Source organism: Muntiacus reevesi, chromosome 22 (genome assembly GCF_963930625.1).
Source record: "Muntiacus reevesi chromosome 22, mMunRee1.1, whole genome shotgun sequence".
NCBI classification, from domain to species: Eukaryota; Metazoa; Chordata; class Mammalia; order Artiodactyla; family Cervidae; genus Muntiacus; species Muntiacus reevesi.
This window is the reverse complement of record NC_089270.1, coordinates 39910125-39931354: the sequence shown is the minus strand read 5'-3', so window position 1 is coordinate 39931354 and position 21230 is coordinate 39910125.

The following is a 21230-nucleotide window of genomic DNA, read 5'->3' as shown; positions in this document are numbered from 1 at the left end:
CTTCCATTTGGTGGGGGAGGGGATTCACATTTGTAAAGTTCAGTTCAGTCCTTCAGTCATGTCCTACTCTTTGTGACCTCATGGACTGCAGCACACCAGGCCTCCCTGTCCATCACCAACTCCCAGAGCTTGCTCAAACTCATATCCATCGCATTAGTGATTCCATCCAACCATCTCATCCTCTGTTGTCCCCTTGTCCTCCTGTCTTCAATCTTTCCCAGCATCAGGGTCTTTTCTAAGAAGTCAATTCTCATCAGGTGGCCAAAGTATTGGAGCTTCAGCTTCAGCATCAGTCCTTCCAATGAATATTCAGGACTAATTTCCTTTAGGATTGACTGGTTGGATCTCCTTGCATGCCAAAGGGACTCAAGAGTCTTCTCCAACACCACAGTTCAAAACCATCAGTTCTTTGACACTCAGCTTTCTTTATGGTCCAACTCTCACATCTATACATGACTACTGGAAAAGCCATAGCTTTGACTAGATGGACCTTTGTTGACAAAGTAACATCTCTGCTTTTTAATCTGCTGTCTAGGTTGGTCATAGCTTGCCTTCCAAGGAGCAAGCATCTTTTAATTTCATGGCTGGACATTTGTAAAACAACTCAGGAAATATTATTAGATACCTCAGAGAAGAGCTAAATCAGAGGATAAGGGGAAGGGTAAGTCCTGAGAAGGCCCCATAGGCTCCTTCTGGGTTACAGAAAGATAGGCAGAGAGATTGAAAGTCTCCTGGTCCTGCTTCTCTGGAGAACCCTGCCTAATACATTTTCTTTCAGTCAGTGAGTAATAATGTTGCATGGAAAATTCTCTTTTTAGATTTAGTAAAGAGTTCATTAAATGATAGATTTGATAAAAAGCTGGGAGGGCATAATGATATCAAAAGTGAGGAAGAAGTCAGATTTCTCATCAACCATGAGTCACACATTTTGGCCTGAGGAGTTAAAAAGACTACAAGGGCTCAAAACTTGATCTTTGTTTAAAACAGATCAGTGTTTTCTGATTTACTGACCCAATTTTCCATGGATTCCAGCAACATCTATTTTGTCACTGTGGAAGAAAAAGGGCTTCAGCGCTGTGAAGTTTTACAGCAGGAAAGTGATGAATGGAACACTCAAAGGCTAGCTCTGTCACCCACAAAATAGATTCCGTTACAAACTATGATATTTGGGATTTTGGTTTTCTTAGGGGAAAAGTTGTTGATGAGTAGAAATTCTCAACATCTATTTCTCTGCTGTTTATTTCTTGGAGAATGTACAAAACATCTCATGGAAGTTGGAGAGTAATCGTTTGACATATAGGAGGTTAAAGACCGAACTAAAGAAAATATAAAGTTAAAACTGTAACCTGAAAGTTGTGCTTGTATGAGTATCTTTGAGATTTTTTCCTTACAATGTTTAAAGGCACAAAAGAAGAAAGGATATTGAATAAATAAAATTTTGCAAATGATGCTTGAAAATGCCTAGGCAGTTAATAATTATTAGAATAAGACCTAGACCCTGAACTTGAGACCCAAGGCTCTGGAAGCCAGCGTGCTTGTTGTGTATGTCATAACCTTGACATAGAATGAATGCATCTTTGTGTTAGTTTGGAAAAGTCTCAATGAAAGTAATTTTGGAGAGATTTGGCAAGAATATTGCACATGAAAAATATTGGACATGGGTATAATCTTTCATCTTATTGTATGATCTTTCAGTTTGTTATCTACTTATTAATTTATTCATCACTTTTCTAGTGTCTAGAGACAGAGTAATAACTGCCCTGCCATGTAGAACCTACACACTTCATCAATAGAGATTAAAAGTAAATAATCATATAAAGAAGGAAAACAATTTGAGGTATAGATAAGTGCTGTGAAAAAAATATATGGGTAATGAAATAGATAACAAATTAGGTTGGAAATTTCTAGTTTGGGTAGTCAAGAATAGCTTAAATTGTACAATATTAGAAGAAATATGAAGGATAAAAAGTGGCCAATATTTTAAAAATGGAGCAAATTATACCAGGTAGATATTGACCTGTTTTGAAAAACAGAAAAGAAGGCAGTATTGCTAGAGAATATTGAGTGAAGAGAAGAATAATCGTAACACATTGGAGAGATCTGAAGACATCAGAACATTCAGAATATTATATAAGGTTGTAAATATTTTTGATGATTTTTATATTAAAAAAGTAGATTTACCTTCACTACTGTGTGACATTTGTCATCTGTGTGACATTTGTCCTTGAAGTTTGTTTGAGAAGCTAAGGATACATTTTTTCAATTAACTCTCAGTCTATATTAACCAAGAGATAAATATAAATATTAAAATATTAACCATGTGCACAAAATAGAGAAGCACATTCTAAGCATCAATTAAATGTGTTTTGTTTTTTTTTTATGAAAAGAAGTAAAATAAAAGCAATGGGTTCAGAAGGGGAAGGTGGGATGTTTCGAAAGAACAGCATGTATATTATCTGTGGTGAAACAGACCACCAGCCCAGGTGGGAGGCATGAGTCAAGTGCTCGGGCCTGTTGGGCTGGGAAGATCCAGAGGAATCGGGTGGAGAGGGAGGTGGGATGGGAGACCGGGATGGGGAATTCGTGTAGCTCTATGGCTGATTCATATCAATGTATGACAAAACCCACTGAAAAATAAAAAAATAAATTAAAAAAAAAAAAAAGCAATGGGAAGTAACTGAGGGGTTTTAAGTAGTGAAGTAACTATATAAAATTAATTTTAAAAGATTATTTCTCATCTGTCATGGAATCAAGGAGATTAGCACAATTTTATGGTAGTTATTGGACTTCTCTGGTGGCTCAGACAGTTGAGAATCTGCCTGCAATGCAGGAGACCTGGGTTTGATCCCTGGGTGGGGAAGATCCCCTGGGAAAGGGAATGGCAACCCGCTCCAGTATCCTTGCCTAGAGAATTCCATGAACTAGAGGAGCCTGGTGGGCTACAGCACATGATGTCACAAAAAGTTGGACATGACTGAGCAACTAACCTAGCATGGTATTTAATGCCAGCAAGTTCAATATATATTTGAATGAATAGACTTGTTTATGAATGCATTAATAGACATAATAATAAAGGACTGAGGGAGAACATTGAGCTTTCTCAGAAAAAAAAAAAAATGCCCTAGCTACATTTTGATCATATTATTTTCTCAGTATGCCTCAAGGACTTTCTACATACCACACACTGAGACTTCTACAGTAACTTAAAGATAGACACTGAGGAAGAAATGAAACAGTCAGCTGGCCAGGAAATACTTCCAGTACATTTCATTATTCTGCTGCATTGCTGTTGAAGACCATTTCAGAAGTGGGCAAATAGTAACACTTCTAACTTTTGAAGTAGTTAGAGGAATAGTCTTCATGTTTCTGCCAGACTTGGTGTCCATTTTCATTTCCTATCAATCTGGTAGTACGTGGCTATAAGAAAGACATGTGTATACAGAGACATGAAGAATACAATGGGGCAAACATCAGTGAAGCAATAGGATTTGGAAAATAGAAGCAGAACAAAAATGTGAACTGAGAAGAATAGAATCAATTCTCTTTACAGAAACTTAGTTTTCATCATTGTCCCTGTAAGAAAGAGTAATATATATATATATATATGTGTGTGTGTGTATTTATACATAAGAATCCCACTCCTTACCTCTTATGCCAATGTAAATTGTACAGTAAAATTGAGTAGTGAGAATTTTTTCTTATGTCATAATTTGTATTTGCCAGTCTCAACAATTTATCCTTATAAATTTCCAGATTAAAGAAGCCAAACTGTTCATGTTCTCATTGCTTTGTTTGCCCATTAAACAAATACTTGCAGAGAGTAATACTTGCCAGTGTTAGCACATGGAATAAACTAGTGAATAATTATAGATGCTACCTGGGCCATCAAAGATTTCATAGTCTCGGGGTTTATACACTGCACAATTCCAATGAACTCTGGTTCACACATGAAGGAATGAATATCATTATGACTTCATAGGGAAGGGTTTTATGTCAAACACATAGAATCAAATTATTCTTCACCCTTGGAGCTGATATCTAAGCCAAACCTGAAAAGTTGAAGATTTAGTCCAATGAAGATAAAGGGGTAGGGTACTATTGACATAAATTACTTGCAGAAAACTACACAATGAGAAAACTAGAAACCAGTGTCTCAAAAGAATGGATGATTATGTCTGGATGGGAAATAATCTGCAGTATGTGGTGCATCATGGAGGTAGAGGGAGTTATGTCGGTAGGCTTAAAGGAAAATCAAAGAGAAAAGAAACTGGATAATAGGAAAAGTCTTGGTCTTCCAGGGCTTGTAAACCATATTAACATGCTTATCCTTTTCCTAAGTGCATTGTAAAGCCACAAAATGATTTTAATCAGAAGTACTACATAATCAAATACAGTTTTAAAAATGTTACTCTTGTTGCAATGTGGGGAGTTTACTGAAGAATGATAAAGTGAGGAAAGAGTATAGGTGTTTTGATTCAGCAATCTCTTTTTTGACTATTCCATTTAAAAGTATCCCACTGAGAGGACACATTCAAAGAAATGGTGCAGCACCTTACAAAAACATTATTTGAGCAAAAGGTGGGGCTCTTTTTTAGTTATATGCCATACAAAACATTTGCAACAGTTTTAAATCACTAAATGCTATTCAAGACTCGGTAATACACATACTTAAATGAAGAGCAATTTGAATATTCGGAAAGTACCTTTTCATGTAATTTACCATATATAATTGTCATACACAGATACTCTCTTTTCAAAATATAAGTTCCTTTGGAATTCTTTTCAATAACTGAAATTATTCTTCTGTATCACTCAGAAAGGAATTCACATTACAATAGCACTTACTGAGAAGCAACAGAAAAGTTCAAAATAATATACACTGGGGAAAAAAAAAATCAAAGGCATTCTAATCACTGTAAAGTGAATGTGTAAGTCGCTCAGTCATGTCTGACTCTTTGTGACGCCATAGACTATGCAGTCCATGGAATTCTCCAGGCCAGAATCCTGGAATAGGTAGGCTTCCCCTTCCCCAGGGGATCTTCCCAACCCAGGGATCAAACCCAGGTCTCCCACACTGCAGGTGGATTCTCTACCAGCTGAGCCTCAAGGGAAGCCTGAGAGCACTGGAGTGGGTAACCTATTCTTTCTCCAGTGGATCTTCTTGACCCAGAAATCAAACTGGGGTCTCCTACATTGCAAGCAAATTCTTTACCAACTGAACTAACAGGGAAGCCCTAATCACTGTAAAGAGCTAAGAAATGCCTCAGTGCTTATTTGTAATGATGTGTGTAAATGTCAAGTTTTATGAAGACTCAAGTCCTCAAAATTGTGTAAAATGGAAAGAATCATCCTCTTGTCTTGCTATCTAAATGGCAGATTCTGTGATTCTCTGGCACTTATGCATATATGAGATGGATTGAAAAGAACCATTGACTTTCCCTTTATGACATTACCTGTATCTAGTCTCTGCATTGATTATTTTAGAAAACATTGTACTATGCCTTTTTTTGGAACTCATATCATTTAGGTTTCAAATTGCTATAAATAACAATACATTTAGAAGGCAAATTTCATTGTATATACTGGGTCTCTATATTAGTTATAAACCCAACCCAGTATTTCCATTTCTAGATTTTCATAGTTGCAGAAAAATAATTTTTATCAGTGTACGCAGTGACATTGTTGCAAATTTATCAATAAAAGACAAGGGGAAGATGAAATAAATACTTCACAGCAAGGAATCAATAAGTATATTACCAAGCGTCTATATGATTGTCTATGATGAAGATTTAAAATAATTTTAATGAAATCAAATGCTATAGTATTAAGCATAAAAGAAAAACAAAAACTAGGTATTTAACCTTAATTTATGCTTTTTTAAAAATCCAATAATTATTTAAACACATTTGTATATATAAACACACCACATATACACACCCACATTCACTGAATTTGGATTCTAATCTGCTAAGCATCCTAATGATTTCTGAGCCCTAAAGATTAATCCAAAATTATTTTTAGTGACTTTGTTAGCGTTCCCACATATAGTTTAAGATATAATACCTAGAATGTTACTGTAGGCATATCGTGCTTTACTCATGTATTGATTTATTTTGAAAAAATACAATACCTTCATTCTACTTTTCATGCCTACATAGGTCAACGATAATTAAAACTTTCTGTTATACAATTTTATACTTTTTCTTTTCTGTCCTATGCATTCATCTTCTCTCCCCTGTGACTAACTATCACTTCTTCAATTGTCTCAAATAAGCCATTTTTTTCTATTTCTACTATTACTTATACTCTCCCAGTCTCTTCATTCTTAAAACAAATTTCACTGTAGCTTAGAATTATAGTTGATACAGAAATCCCATCTATCCAAGCCATATAAAGCCAAAGTATAAGAAAAATCATTATATTACAATATTGTGACATATAAATTGATAATATTTAGATCTAAATGATTCTACTGATACTATAAGAAGGTTATCTAACCCCATACTTGATATCTGAATTCTTTTGAGCTAATAGACAGAGAAACATTACTTGAGTACAAAAATTTTTGTTTGAAACAGACTACCAACATCTAATCATATCTTTACTGTCACTAAATTTTTGTCATATGAAACAGTTTAGGTGCAACATTCAGGCATACTGACACCTGAAGTTTATCTTCATCTTTATGGGTACAATAAATGACTTGAAAATTAGATGAACTGAGAGCATGCTGCTGAAACCTAAAACTTTTATTACTTCTGAACTCTTTGACTTAAAAGGGCATTTTGCTATCTTCCCTGATACATTTGAATTTCTAAATCACTCTGTGAACTTTGTACCAAGCACTTAAAACATAAAGATGTGTTACAGATCTTACAATCAAAAAACCAATGACTAGCTGGGACAGCTTAGTCCCTGCTTTTGTTGTGTATTGCCAGGTATAGTCCATATCCTACTTTTAATATGAGTTAACTTTGCTAAGTTTTTAAATTGTAGGATAATTTGCATAAATAGGCATGCATGAGATCATGTGAGACAAAACCTCCATGCATTTGTAAAGAACTTTGTCATATTGATGTTAATTTCATATATGCACACACACATATAAAGTAACCATGCCCAATGATCTGCATCTCTCTCACACATATCTATAAGGGAAGACTTTGATACTGTTTTACTGGCTTATTTTTAGTTATTTCTAAATTTTAAGAAACTTGGCGATATCTCATGTCTGTTCCATCTTTGAAAACTTAATTGTACCCCATGTATTTACTTCAAATATTTCCCTTTTGGTGTTCTGATTATATAATGATATTGTCCCAAACTTCTTGGATATGCTGTTCCATATTTAATTTTTTTTTGTTGTCTTTGTGTTTGGGACATTAATATTGAGCTATCTTAAAATTCAATGATTTTTTTTCTCCTTTGAGTAAGATCTACTGATGACCCCATCAGTGATTTTCTTCATTGCTGTTACTTTATTGTTTTACTTCTAGTCATTTTTTTTTCTTGTAGTTTTCATCTCTAGGCTAACATTACCCATCTTATTTTGCCTGATATCTTACTATTTTCTGTTAAAGCCTGTTGACCAGATCTGTAAGATCACTTCAGATTTGAAAATTCACTAGAAGGACTCACAGAACCTAGAAAAAGTCATGTATGTGTGGTCATTATTTATTACAGTTGAAGAATACAGATTAAATTCAGAAAAGGGAAAGAGAACATAAGTCCAGGAGAAAAAAATTAGGCACAAGATTCACAGATCTGCACAGACATGCTTAATTCTTCTATAATGATACGTAATATATACATAGGATCGCTAATCACAGAGCTCATCCAATCCTTGGTATCCAGGGTTATTTATTTGGGATCAGTCACACAGAAATGTAGCACCTATGTGACTGACCTTGGTAACTCAAGACTCTAGTCTTTGTGAACAGAAGCAAGTGTTTATTAACTATTTGATCAAACTAATATCTCTTGCCCCACAGCCTCAGGCATCCAAAAATACTCTTATCAGGCAGAACAGTCCACAGACATAGAGCTCCTCAGGGCCAATTCTAAACAGGCCTTGTTCTGGAAATGTGCAGTGTGAGCAACCAAGCCTGATGAGTTAATACTATGATAATACTAATAATGAGTTATTTTAAATTACTTGCCTAAAAATGCCAACATCTGTGAGATATTTACATCTGGTTGTGTGGATTGCTTTGTCTTTTTAGTCAGTGCTTTTTCTTGCCTTTTCCTATGCTTTGTAATTTTGTTTCTCCTTGGATATGCTTGTCTTTCCAGATTTTGGGGGTATCAGTTTGTCCCAAATTTTCGGTTCTCTGATGGTATAAAAAATGCGATTGATATTCAGTTACTGCATGTTTCTTGCTTTAAGGACAAGCATATCAACTTCCAAGATCTTGCATGTCATCAATAAAACCAGAAGTCTCTACATGTATTTTTATAGACTGAATTACAGCATCAGTCCCCAAAACTCACAAGGTAGTTCATTACAATTAAAAATATAAAGTAGTAGTGAAAGAAGAATTATAAATACTGATCATATCAACATTTATAGAAATAGACATGCAATATTGAAAATGGAATAATTCTTTTATAGTAATTTTTAAATATTGGCAGATTTGGTTGAAAATTCCTAATCTGCAAATTCAATTTATAAAAGAGTAGCCTTCATAATTTCAATGTCTGGAACAGACTAGGGTTGTTAACTATTCAGCTCTTAAGCCCTTCAGGAATCAACTGACTGCAGTGATACTTGTATAAAGCATGGTTTAGTCGCTAAGTCATGTCCAACTCTTATGACCTCATGGACTGTAGCCAGCCAGGCTCCTCTGTCTATGAGATTTTTCAGGCGAGAATACTGGAAAGTGAAAGTGAAAGTCACTCAGTCATGTCCGACTCTTTGCGACCCCATGGACTATACAGTCCATGTAATTCTCCAGGCCAGAACACTGGAGTGGGCTGCCATTTCCTTCTCCAGGGGATCTTCCTGATCCAGAGATTGAACCTGGATCTCCTGCAGATCCAGGCAGATTCTTTACTGACTGAGAAAGTATAAATGTGTGAAAATTTATCTTTAACTTTTGACCCATTAATTATTTGTTTTTTATTTCTATACACTCTAAATTATAACATCATTATAAAATATATTTATAGATATGACTTAAGGGAAAAAGCAGATTCATTTATTCATCTGTACCCAACGGTGTTGAGTAACAAAGGTGAACAGTATTGTGGTATGGCTTGGGAAAAGGCTCTATCATTTTTTAAGCCTCTTCATTGGATTAGATAACTATCTTCTAAATTTTTATCTTGTGGTTCTAGAAACATGCATGTTTATATTGGGAAATACATTGAGGCTTCTTGTATCTGTAGCTTCCTAGATAATATTCAGAATTGCTACAAAGCTTTCACTTCTCAAGCAACTTTGGTTTGAGCATTCCTGAGAATGGTTGCGTGTGTGCTAAGTCTTTGCAACCGAATAGACTGTAGCCCACCAGGCTCCTCTTTCCATGGGATTCTCTAGAAAAGAATACTGAAGTGGGTTGCCATGCCCACCTTCAAGGGATCTTCCCAACCCAGGGGTTGGACCCACATCTCATCTCCAATGTCTGTTTTATTGGCAGGTAAGTTCTTTACCACTAGTGCCATCTGGGAAGCCCTGACTTTTTTATAAAAGAGTAAGTGTATTTATTCACATGAAATAAAATGCTAGAATTGAAATTGGTTGAGAGATAATAAGTACATTTAAGAAATTTACCCAGATTGTTTATGTTGTTGATTGAATTTTACCATTGACTCGTGATGGTTGATGGTGAGCATAATGAATATACTCAGCCTTCTATATTTTCAAAATGTAGTAATGTTTATTACATTTTGAATAATAGTTTTAATGATATAATTTTTAGGAACTTATTAAATGCAGCTAATAGGCATCTAATATGCATATGTGAGCAAGAAAGACAAACCATGGAGTTATATCTTTATTACTTTACTGATAGCTTGATGAAAGGCTGGTAAAGACATCACATATTTGATACTTCCTTTAGGTGAAAGGTTTCCCTGATAGCTCAGTTGGTAAAGAATCTGCCTGCAATGAAGGAGACCCTGGCTCGATTTCTGGGTCGGGAAGATCTGCTGGAGAAGGGAAAGGCTATCCACTCCAGTATTCTGGCCTAGGGAATTCCATAGACTGTATAGTCCATGATGTTGCAAAGAGTGGGACATGACTGAGCAACTTCCACTTTCAGTTTTAGGTGAGAAGTGAGCATTCAAAAAGACTGTAGAGTTCACTGCTTTAGCAGTGTAGCTGAAGACACCTAAGGAAACTTGTTGACATGTATGTATGCTAATGTGTATGCATGTGCATGCAGATGCACAAAAGGCCTATGGGTAACTACATTGTAATTCCTTCTGTTAATAAGTAAGGTTTAAAATAAAATAAAATTAATGTGTGCATTTTAAGGAATCGACGATGTGTGAGCCCCTATTTGGTGGTGTGCTGAAACTGACTTTTACTGACTTACAATATCTGTAAACTTTCAAGAATTTTCAAGCAGCTCTTCAACTGTTGAGAGCTTGAAATTGTTCATGGTTGGAGGATATACAACACAGAAATCAGCAAATACTGCAAATCAGAAGTCTCTTCCATTGCTCCTTTGGTTGACTGCTCAGATAGCTACTGAGAAATCTTCTGTGCCCCTTATTGAACGACGAGTTCAGTGAGGAATTATTCAGTGGTCATAAAGCAACTTCGACATAGAACCAAACGTACCATTCAAGACTTCTGCAAAGCCGTGGGATAAAACTTGAGCAAATGAATTAAGCAAGAATCCAGTCTTTTCACACTCTTTTCTTCTAAGCATAATTTGCATTTGCCACCCAAGGAACAGAATTGGCATTTTGAAAATGTCAGATAACTGGAAAGTTTCATACCCATAAGTCACAATAGTCACTATTATGTTGTATAAAAGGTAATGTAAAACGTATTAACTTAAAAAAAATAAAATATATGTGTAGTTAAGCAGATGAACCTCAAGAAACTAATTTATAATCATCATTAGAAATGAGGCAGGAATAAAACAAACTAAGCAATAGCATGCCCTTCATATGCATGTAGAAAACATTAAGAATAAGTTGTCATTTTACACTTTACATTTTAAGTCAGAACTAAAGGTAAAGCTTCGGCTCCTAGACAATAGCTAGAATTTTTAAATTCTGACATTTTCATATTAGAAACTATAAGCTTCAGCTTATAAATTTTTCTGTATAATTGTAATTTTGAATATGTGAGATGTCCAAATACATTTTTATCATGTCTATGTTGTTAAATGCATAAGGTAATTGCTTAAATTTCTGCAGAAGGCATTTGTTCAGGAATTGCCAAATTATTTCAATTCATAGAATCAGATACTTTAAACTCTGTTAATTACACCTATTTGGAAACTGTAGTGGTGAAGTTTCTTTTTTTTTTTTTTCTTTCCTCCCTTATTTTTTTTGTTCATTAATTTGGACTACAGAATAATTCCTTTTAGATAATCAGAAATGAGTGCTATGTGTCAAAATTTGATAGGGTCCTGCAATTTAGGGAAAGGAAAAAATCAGTGATAAACTTCTAAAGTTATTACCTTAGAAAATCAATTCTATACTGTGAGGAAACAACAGTGAAAAGCTGTCTGGAATGATGAGAGAGAAAAGCGGTGAGAGAGGATTAATGGAGCAGTTAGTGCCTTATTGATTAGACCTCAAACTAGCAAGTTTAGGTCTGGATCTTGCTAAAAAGGAGCAAAAGTCAATTTGCCAAAATGATAGTTTAATAACTATTGATGAGAAAAACTTGGAGACATTGCATCATATTGTGTGGTATAGAACCACATAAGCTAGATATATCAGACACCCAAGATGTACACATATACACTGACAAAGAATCTAAATGAGACACCTTCTGATGGTTTCACAATTGTTTTTCAGTTTCTTTATCTTTTTTATAATACATAAGTTATCAGGTAAAATAGTAACAAGTCATAATATCCAGTTTCAGAAGCTTAAATAGGGCAACAGGGATAAATAGATTCTTGTACAAACATAGTAGTGGGATTTTGAAACCTATGCTGGAAAGATTATTTCCAAGGGAGGAAGGAAAATGATAAACAAAAAACACAGAAAATTTGATTTAGCTGAATGTTCCACTCTACTTTAAAAACTTCTGACAGTCACCTTATATTTGGGGGAGTTACATGTACTTGAAAAGTGAAAGTGAAAGTCGTTCAGTTGTGCCCGACTCTGCAAACAGCATGGCCTATACAGTCCTTGGAATTCTCTAGGCCAGAATACTGGGGTGGGTAGCCTTTCCTTTCTTCAGTATCTCATTACTCAAAACATCAATAATGTTATTATTAACTAAATAAATCTCTGATATTTTGATACTTCTGTAAGTCCCTAAAATACTAAAACTAAAAACAAATAATTAAAAGAAATTGATGTGCATGTGACTGTCAGTGTGTGTTTATGGGGTAATAGCAATGTATGTGATAAATGAGAATCACACAGTGAACATCATAAAATCATTTGAAAAAAATAAAATATATACACACTCATAATTCTCAAGAAACTGTCATGGTCAAATTTATGTTTTGCTATTTTACTTTTAGGAACAACTTGAAACTTTTAGCTCATATATTTTCCATTTTAATCATGAAGTGTTAATAAGGATAAAATGTGAATTAGGATTTTAGTCCATTTTGGTTTTCATATGTACATACATAATTGTTTTCAAAATTTTTAAATTTTGTTTTATTACATGGACTAAAACAATCTACATATTCCTTTACTTTTTAACCTTAATGTTCTTTCCCTGGAGCTTTACTTACGAAATAATACTCCCAGGACTTGCAGGTAGAAACAAAGAAAAATAATTGTCAAGTCTGACTGAAAGCAAACAGTTGCATTTCACATTACATTAATGTAGTCACTGACGAGAGATAATATTTGTTTAAAAATAATATAATATTACTACCGATAGATCTGTGTCAGTTTGATAAATGAGTTGTATAGGGTATCTCATGCCTTCCAGCATTCTACTTTGACTTGTCTTAGTTTGAGATTTCTTTGCCAATCAATTTTCATTGGACCGTTTTAGTTTATACATTATCAAATAATAATAATAATAATAAACCTAAAGCCTTCTGGATAGATATACTGAGAGGAATTAGTATTACAGTCACATTTATGTCTGTAGAACTTAAAGGTAGTTTCCTCTAAAACAATTGAACTATGACCTCTTCATTGGTAATGTGGTAGAGCACAGAGCTAGAACTATGATAAATAGTTATATCACAAGTTTAGCTGTTTAGCAATTGATACTCTACAGTGTCCTAAGAAAATACAGTTGCATAATAACAGTCAATAAATCAATGATGACTTATAAGGAGTATGTTTCCAGTGCTTATAAGAATATATCAGCACAATTTGAGTTTTAGCTAGAAATTTTCCACTTTATCTCAGCATTAAATTGATATGATCAAAGACTTGCTATTTAAAAATTCTTAAATCATTATTAAGATAAAAATCAAAGGAAGTCATTTGGCAATATTTATATTAAGCAACTATAAGCATTCAAATGGAAAAATGAATCAGCTTCGTCACATTTAATTCAGTTGCTTAATAAACACTGATTTGTAGTGTTCTTTGGTAGCGAGCATACTCAGTGGCTTAGTCAAGGATGACTCTTTGCAGCCCACTGAAGTAGCCCGCCAGGTTCCTCTGTCCTTGGGATTTCCCAGGCACGAATACTGGAGTGATCCCACTCTAAGTGATCTTCCCAACCAGGGATCCAACCCACGTCCTCATGGTCTCCTGCACTGGCAGGCAGATTCTTTAGACCACTGTGCTACCCAGGAAGCCCCCAAGTAACCACTAATTACGGCAGAATTAATTTCCTGTTCTTGAATTATTTAACTTAAAGGTTTACCAAGTGCCAAATGGATTGCATAGATAAGTGAAATACAGAATGCAAGAAAAATAATAATAGAATAATTTTCAGTCAGCATAAGGTGTTGGCCACTCTAATTTTCTGAAAGGAATAAAATTAAAAATAGAGTAAATGCCTAATGAAATTACAAAATAACTCAATGGTTGTATCATACTCTCAGAATAAGACAAATTGAGCTACTTTTAAATGTCCCTGATTATATCTTTTCAATGTGATTACTAAGAAGTCCCAAGATTTATTTTCAGTATGCTCAGGTCTCAATGACAAGTCAAATTCTCTTTTGGCTTATTGTGTTTTCCTATTTTATGTTTGTTCATTTTTCAACAACTCAGTATTGAGCAGAATCTTAAGAGAGATAGTATCTAAATGTTTTATTATATGTATATGTATTTTAGAAGGAAGGCCTCCTGATCACCAAGTTTATAACCTCAGCACAATTTTAGGCACCAGAAATTAAACAGCGTTGCTTTAGTAGCATTCATTTAGGAGGGGGGTAAGAAAAAAAGAATACAATGATTTTAAATCTTACCTTTCAGTCTTCAAACAAGTTGATGTACAAATAGAGTGAATACGAAAGTAGTACATTTGGATGGAGAGGTCATGATATAAAATTTAAACATAATGACATCAAGGTGGTAGTAAAGTCATCAAATAAATATAGTACAAAAGAACTGAAATGAAAATTTTTTTTTGATGACATATTGTCTGTAATAGTTTTCCTTTTTGGATATTGATTGCTATATAAGCAAGTATTTGTTTTTCAGTATCGGAAGGATTGGAAATTTGCAAGTTTAGAAATGAAAGATCCTTTTCCATTGAATGTATCTGTGTAATTTTTTTTTCATTTATTTTTATTAGTTGGAGGCTAATTACTTATCTGTGTAATTTTGTCTCTATCAAATGGATAAAAACAACAAAACTATTCTTGTTAATGGAGGTTTGGGCCTGTGTTCCCATATACTTAGTTTCATCACTCATTCATGCAATTGCATCTGGGTATCTGTAAAATAGGGCTAAATATATTCTATTCAGACAGATGGCTGCCCAAGATAATCTAATGAGTTTCCTATATTTGCAGTGACTTCTCCTTTCAGCAATAAAATGAATGCACAGAAAAAGTTTCTTTCCTATTAGACTTTACTAGTTTTTACTAAGTGCAACATTTAAGAAACAAATGAGTTAAACCTGACTTACCTAAGTGGAAAATTGTATCCTCCTCTAAACTGAAACAATCTGGAGTAACAATCAAATTGATAAACATTCATGTGTTAAGTCATAATTGGACCCTCACAGAAGGTCTATCAGTGGACCATATATTAATACCAGCTTCTTTGCATTTTGAGAGCATGAAATAAAATATACACATAATATGCAATTCAGTGTCTCATAAAGGGTCAAAACAAAGGTTCGTACTTATATGTCATCTGAGAGTACCGCAAACTTATAACCTTCAGAATTTTAATTAGGGATGCAAAGCAGACTATCTTCTGTTACTTAACAGCAACCACCTGTATATTTAGAATTGGGAAATCTCCCAGAGAAGCTATAAAATTAATTTGAATGACAGACAAATATATGCTTACAATGATAAGAATGGATGCCAAATAATGCATTTCTATAGCATATTTTAACTCAAATTCCATCACAGAAATAAATCCCAAGAATAATTTTCCCACAAATTAAAAACTAGCAATTTTAACAGCCAAAGGCCGATTAGTGCTTTTTAAAATATTGAACAATTTTGACAATTATTAGTAAAATAAAATTGAAGTCTACTCTTTCTGAAATGTGAATACTTTATATTCAAAGCATAAAATTAATACATATTTTAAAGTAGTTTTTGTTAAATATCTTTGATCAGCCAAAACAAAAAGGGGTTACTAGCTGTTAAAACTATAAGCATTTTATTACTAATGCTCATGATTCATATTCCTATGGGAGCTCAACATGTCCTCTTAGTAGATTCCAGGAATTATCTGTTTGAACACATTCAAAGTTTATCATTCCCTCAGTCTAGACATTTTTAAACAATTGCCTATGCAACATGCATACAATTTTAGTGGCACTCTGCTGTATTGAGAAGGTAAATATATGTTACTTAATAGTTAAGAAATGAAGTCTTTCTCTGATGGTTTTTAACTGTGTAAAGATAAAACAAATGTCTAGCATTGTTGAAAGGAAGAAAGCATTTACCAGTAAGGCTTTGACTTGAATTGATGCTTGGAATATTTAAGTAGGACAAAGGTCTACTTGGGAATATTCATAAGAGCTTTGGGAAATATTTTGCCATACAAAGTATTCAAAAGAGAATGCTTATATTCATATGCAGGGAGATGCCAAGAAAGGAAAACAGAAGCATAGTCATGAGGAAATTGGTATTGCAAAGGGCAAAATGTGAACCAAGGAAAAAAGCTGCTATCAGGAATGAGGGAGAAGCATGCATCAAGAAAGTAGAAAGTCAATTATTTCGGGAGATAACTGAACAAAAGCTGCATTTTGAGGACAATGAGTCAGTACTGTGAGCCCCCTCTCTTTTGTTAAAGTTTCTAGGTAGCCCCTGATTTTGTCTCAGCAGTCATTTGGCACAGCATCCTCTCATTGTTTAACTCTGCAGTTCAATGGAAATCTCTCATCCTTTGCATATGTACATGTTAATCCTAGAACACACATGTAGCTTATGATAGGACTGTGGCCATCGATGTCTAAGAGTTCTTTAGGTAGGCCTGTACTGTGACCAGAGAGCCTCCTCATTAAGAAACAGAAACATATTACTTGGTTATATATTTTGAAGGGCTGAACACTCAAAAGTGAAGGAGTTGTAGTTTTATTCTCTCGATGAAAGGAATCAGTGGCTTATAAAAATAACAACCATGTAGACTGCTGGATTGAGTTTAAAATTGCTTATTAAGGTGATTAGATTCAATTTATGCTAGGGATATAGTGTTTTCTTTTAGGTTTTATTATGTGAGTCCTCTGGAAGGAGATATTTTAATAAGTTGGGAAATGTGGGCTTCCAAGGGAGAACTTCAGCCTGCTTGTTTTGAAGTCTAAAGTGCATCAATAATAATAGAAACAATAAGCAAAGACCATACTAGCTATATTTTCTCAAATGTGCATGTGATTATATATACTCCAATAGATCCCTCAGGAAGTGAAGTTCAGTACCTAGAAAATATTTTTTTCCTGGTATTCAGTCACTAAGTCACATATGACTGTGCGATCCCATGAACTACAACATGCCAGATATCTCTCTCATTCCATCATTATGTTCCTGACTTTGCTCAAACTCAAGTCCATTGAGTCAGTGATACCATCCAACCATCTCATCTCATCTCATCTCTGTCATCCCCTCCTCCTGCCCTCAATCTTTCCCAGCATGAGGGTCTTTCCAAAGAGTTAGCTCTTTCCATCAAGTGGCCAAAGTATTGGAGTTTCAGCTTTAGCATCTGTCCTTCCAGTGAATATTCAGGACTGACTTCCTTTAAGATGAACTGGTTGGATCTTCTTGCAGTCCAAGGACTATCAAGAGTCTTCTCCAACACCACAGTTCAAAAGCATCACTTATTTGGTGATCAGCCTTCTTTATGGTACAACTCTCACATCCTTATATGGCTACTGGAAAAATCATAGCTTTGACTATATGGACTTTGTTGGCAAAGTGATATCTCTGCTTTTTAACACTGTCTAAGTTTGTCATAGCTATACTTCTAAGAAGCAAGCATCTTTTAGTTTCATGGCTACAGTTACCATCTGCATTGATTTTGGAGCCAAGAAAATGAAATCTGACACTGTTTCCACTTCACATTTTCCCCATCTATTTGCCATGAAGTAATGGGACCGGATGCCATGATCTTTGTTTTATGAATGTTGAGTTTTAAGCCAGCTTTCTCACTGGCCTCTTTCAATCTCAAGAAGAGTCTCTTTAGTTACTCTTCACTTTCTGCCATTAAAGTGTTATTATCTGCATATCTGAGGTTGTTGATATTTCTGCTGGCAATTTTGATTCTAACTTGTGATTCATCCAATCCAGCATTTCACATGATGTACTCTGGATATAAGTTAAATAAGTAGGGTGACAATATACAACCTTGAGGAACTCTTTTACCAATTTTGACCCAGTCTGTTGTTCCATGTCCAGTTCTTACTGTTGTATCTTGTCCTACATACAGGTTTCTCAGGAGAGAGGTAATGTAGTCTGGTATTCTCATCTCACTAAGATTATTCCACAGATTTTTGTGAACCATACAGTCAAAGGCTTTAGCGTAGATGAAGCAGAAGTAGATTTTTTTTTTTTTTTTTTTTTTTTTTTTGGTGGAATTCCCTTGCTTTTTTCATGATCCAGTGGATGTTGGCAATTTGATCTCTGGTTCCTCTGCCTTTTCTAAATCCAGCTTGTACATCTGGAAGTTCTTAGTTCATGTACTACTAAAGCGTAACTTTAAGGATTTTGAGCATAATCTTGCTGGCATGGGAAATGAAAGCAATTGGACGGTAGTTTGAGCATTCTTTGGCATTGCCTCCCTTTGAGATTGGAATGAAAACTGAGCTTTTCCAGTGCTGAGGCCACTGCTTAGTTTTCCAAATTTGTTGGCATAATGAGTGTAATTCTTTAACAGCATCATCTTTTAAGATCTGAAGTTGCTAAGCTGGAATTCCATCATCTCTACTAGCTTTCTTCTTAGTAACGCTTCCTAAGGCCCACTTGACTTCACATTCCAGGATGTCTGGCTGTAGGTGAATGACCACACCTTTGTGGTTATCTGTGTCATTAAGACCATTTTTGTACAGTTCTTCTGTGTATTCTTGCCTCCTTTTCTTAATCTCTTCTGCTTTTGTTAGGTCCTTGTTTTTGGCCCTTATTGTGTCTATATTTGCATGAAATGTTCCATTGGTATCTCCAGTTTTCTTAAAGAGATTTCTATTTTTTCCCTTACTATTTTTTTCCTCTTTTTCTTTGCATTGATCACTTAAAAGGGCTTTCTAATCTCTCCTTGGTATCCTCTGGAGCTCTCCTTTCACTTGGGCACATCTTTCCCCTTTTTCTTTGCTTTCACTTCTCTTTTCTGAGCTATTTGTAAGGCCTCCTCAGAAAACCAATTTGTCTTATTGCATTTTTTTTCTCTCATTGGTGGTTTTTGTCATTACCTCCTCAATTTTACCAACTTCCATCCATAATTCTTCAGGCACTCTGTCTACCAAATCCAGTCCCTTGAATCTATTTGTCACCTCTACTGTATAATCATAAGGAATTTGATTTAGGTCATACTGGAATGGCCTAGTGATTTTCTGTATTTTCTTCAATTGCAGCCTGAAGTTTTCAAAAAAGAGCTGATGATCTGAGCCACAGTCAGTTCCATGTCTTACATTTGCTGACTGTATAGAGCTTCTCCATCTTCGACTGCAAAGCATATTATCAATATGATTTTGTTACTGACTTCTGGTGATGTCCATGTTTAGAGTCATCTTTTGTGTTATTGAAAGAGAGTGTTTGCTATAACCAGCGAATTCTCTTGGCAAAACTCTATTAGCATTTGCTCTGCTTTATTTTATATCCAAGGCCAAATTTGCCTGTTGTTCCAGGGATCTCTTGATTTCCTACTTATGCATTCCAGTACCCTATGATGAAAAGGGCGTTTTGGTTAGTCTAGGAGGTCTTGTGGTCTTCATAGAATTGTTCTATTTCAGCTTCTTCAGCATTAGATGTTAGGGCATAAAGCTGGATTACTGTGATGCTAAATGTTTTGCTTTGGAAATGAACTGAGATCATTCTATCATTTTTCAGATTGCAGCCAGGTACTTCAGTCTGGACTCCTTTGTTGACTATGAGTGATACTCCATTCCTTCTAATGGATTCTTGCCCATAGTAATAGATATAATGTTCATCTGAATTAAATTTGCCCATTCCAGTCCATTTTAGTTCACTGATTCCTAAAATGTCAATGTTCACTCTTGCCATCTCCTGTTTGGTCACATCCAATTTACCTTGATTCACATACCTAAAATTCCAGGTTCCTATTCAGTATTGTTTTTATAGCTTTGGACTTTACTTTCACCACCAAATATAACCACAACTGGGCATTGTTTCCACTTTGGCTCTGCCTCTTCATTTTTTCTGTAGCTGTATCTCCACTCTACCCCAGTAGTATATTGGACACCTACCGATCTGGGGGATTTATCTTTCAGTGTCATATCTTTTTGCCTTCTCATGGGCTTCTCAAGACAAGAATACTGAAGTGGTTTGCCATTCCCTTCTCCAGTGGGCCACACTTTATCAGTCCCTAACCAGCAGGGACATACCCTTCAGCTGCTCAGCAAAGCTGAATGACACATTTGGGGCCCTGGCTGTCTCACCACTGGTCCTCACTGAGTGTTTAAAACCTCACTGGCTGTCAGCGATAAAGTTGAAATCAGTTGTGCCCAATTTCTATAAGAAGAAATACAAAAAAGTAGATGAATATATTGAACCCAATTGGAAACAAGCTTCCTAATGCTATAATAAATTGTGCTGGTTTTCTGCACCAGACACTGTGGTAGACTGCAAATAACTTGGATTCATGAAATATTTTTTCCCCTGAGGACTGCATGTGAAGAATGGATTTTATTTAGAAATGTAAGAAGAGAATAAGCAAGACATATCAGAAATATAGATGCTATTTCATCAATTGAAATAACAAGTTTCAGGTACTTTTTAGGTCTAACAGTTACATTTCTCTTTAAATTTGAGATAACTTGAAAGATCACAACACATATAGAAAAGGATCAAAATATAGAATATAGAAAATAAAGAACCTAAATAAAGAAAAAATTCAAAGCATTTCTGGCTATATTCGTATTTTGGGGACAATTTAAAAAGTCAGGAGTATGGTAAGAATAAGTGTGTTTGACTTTACCTGCTGACCCATGTTCTTAATGTAGATGAAGTTATCTGCTGTTGTCTTAGATTTTCAATCCTAAATTTAATAGTTAATAAAAATTCAGATCCTGGCACCTTTGAATGGAGTAGGAAATGGCAACCCACTCCAGTATTCTTGCTAAAAAAATTCCATGTACAGAGGAGCCTGGTGGGTTACAATCCATGGGTTGCAAAGAGTCAAACACAGCTAAGCATGCACACATGCATACTTTTGAAATGTGGGATACTGTGAGTCTAAAGGAATATTAAAAAAAAAAAAGATTTGCTACTACAAGCTCCTATAATATTCAATTTTCTGTACCTCCTTAACAGTTC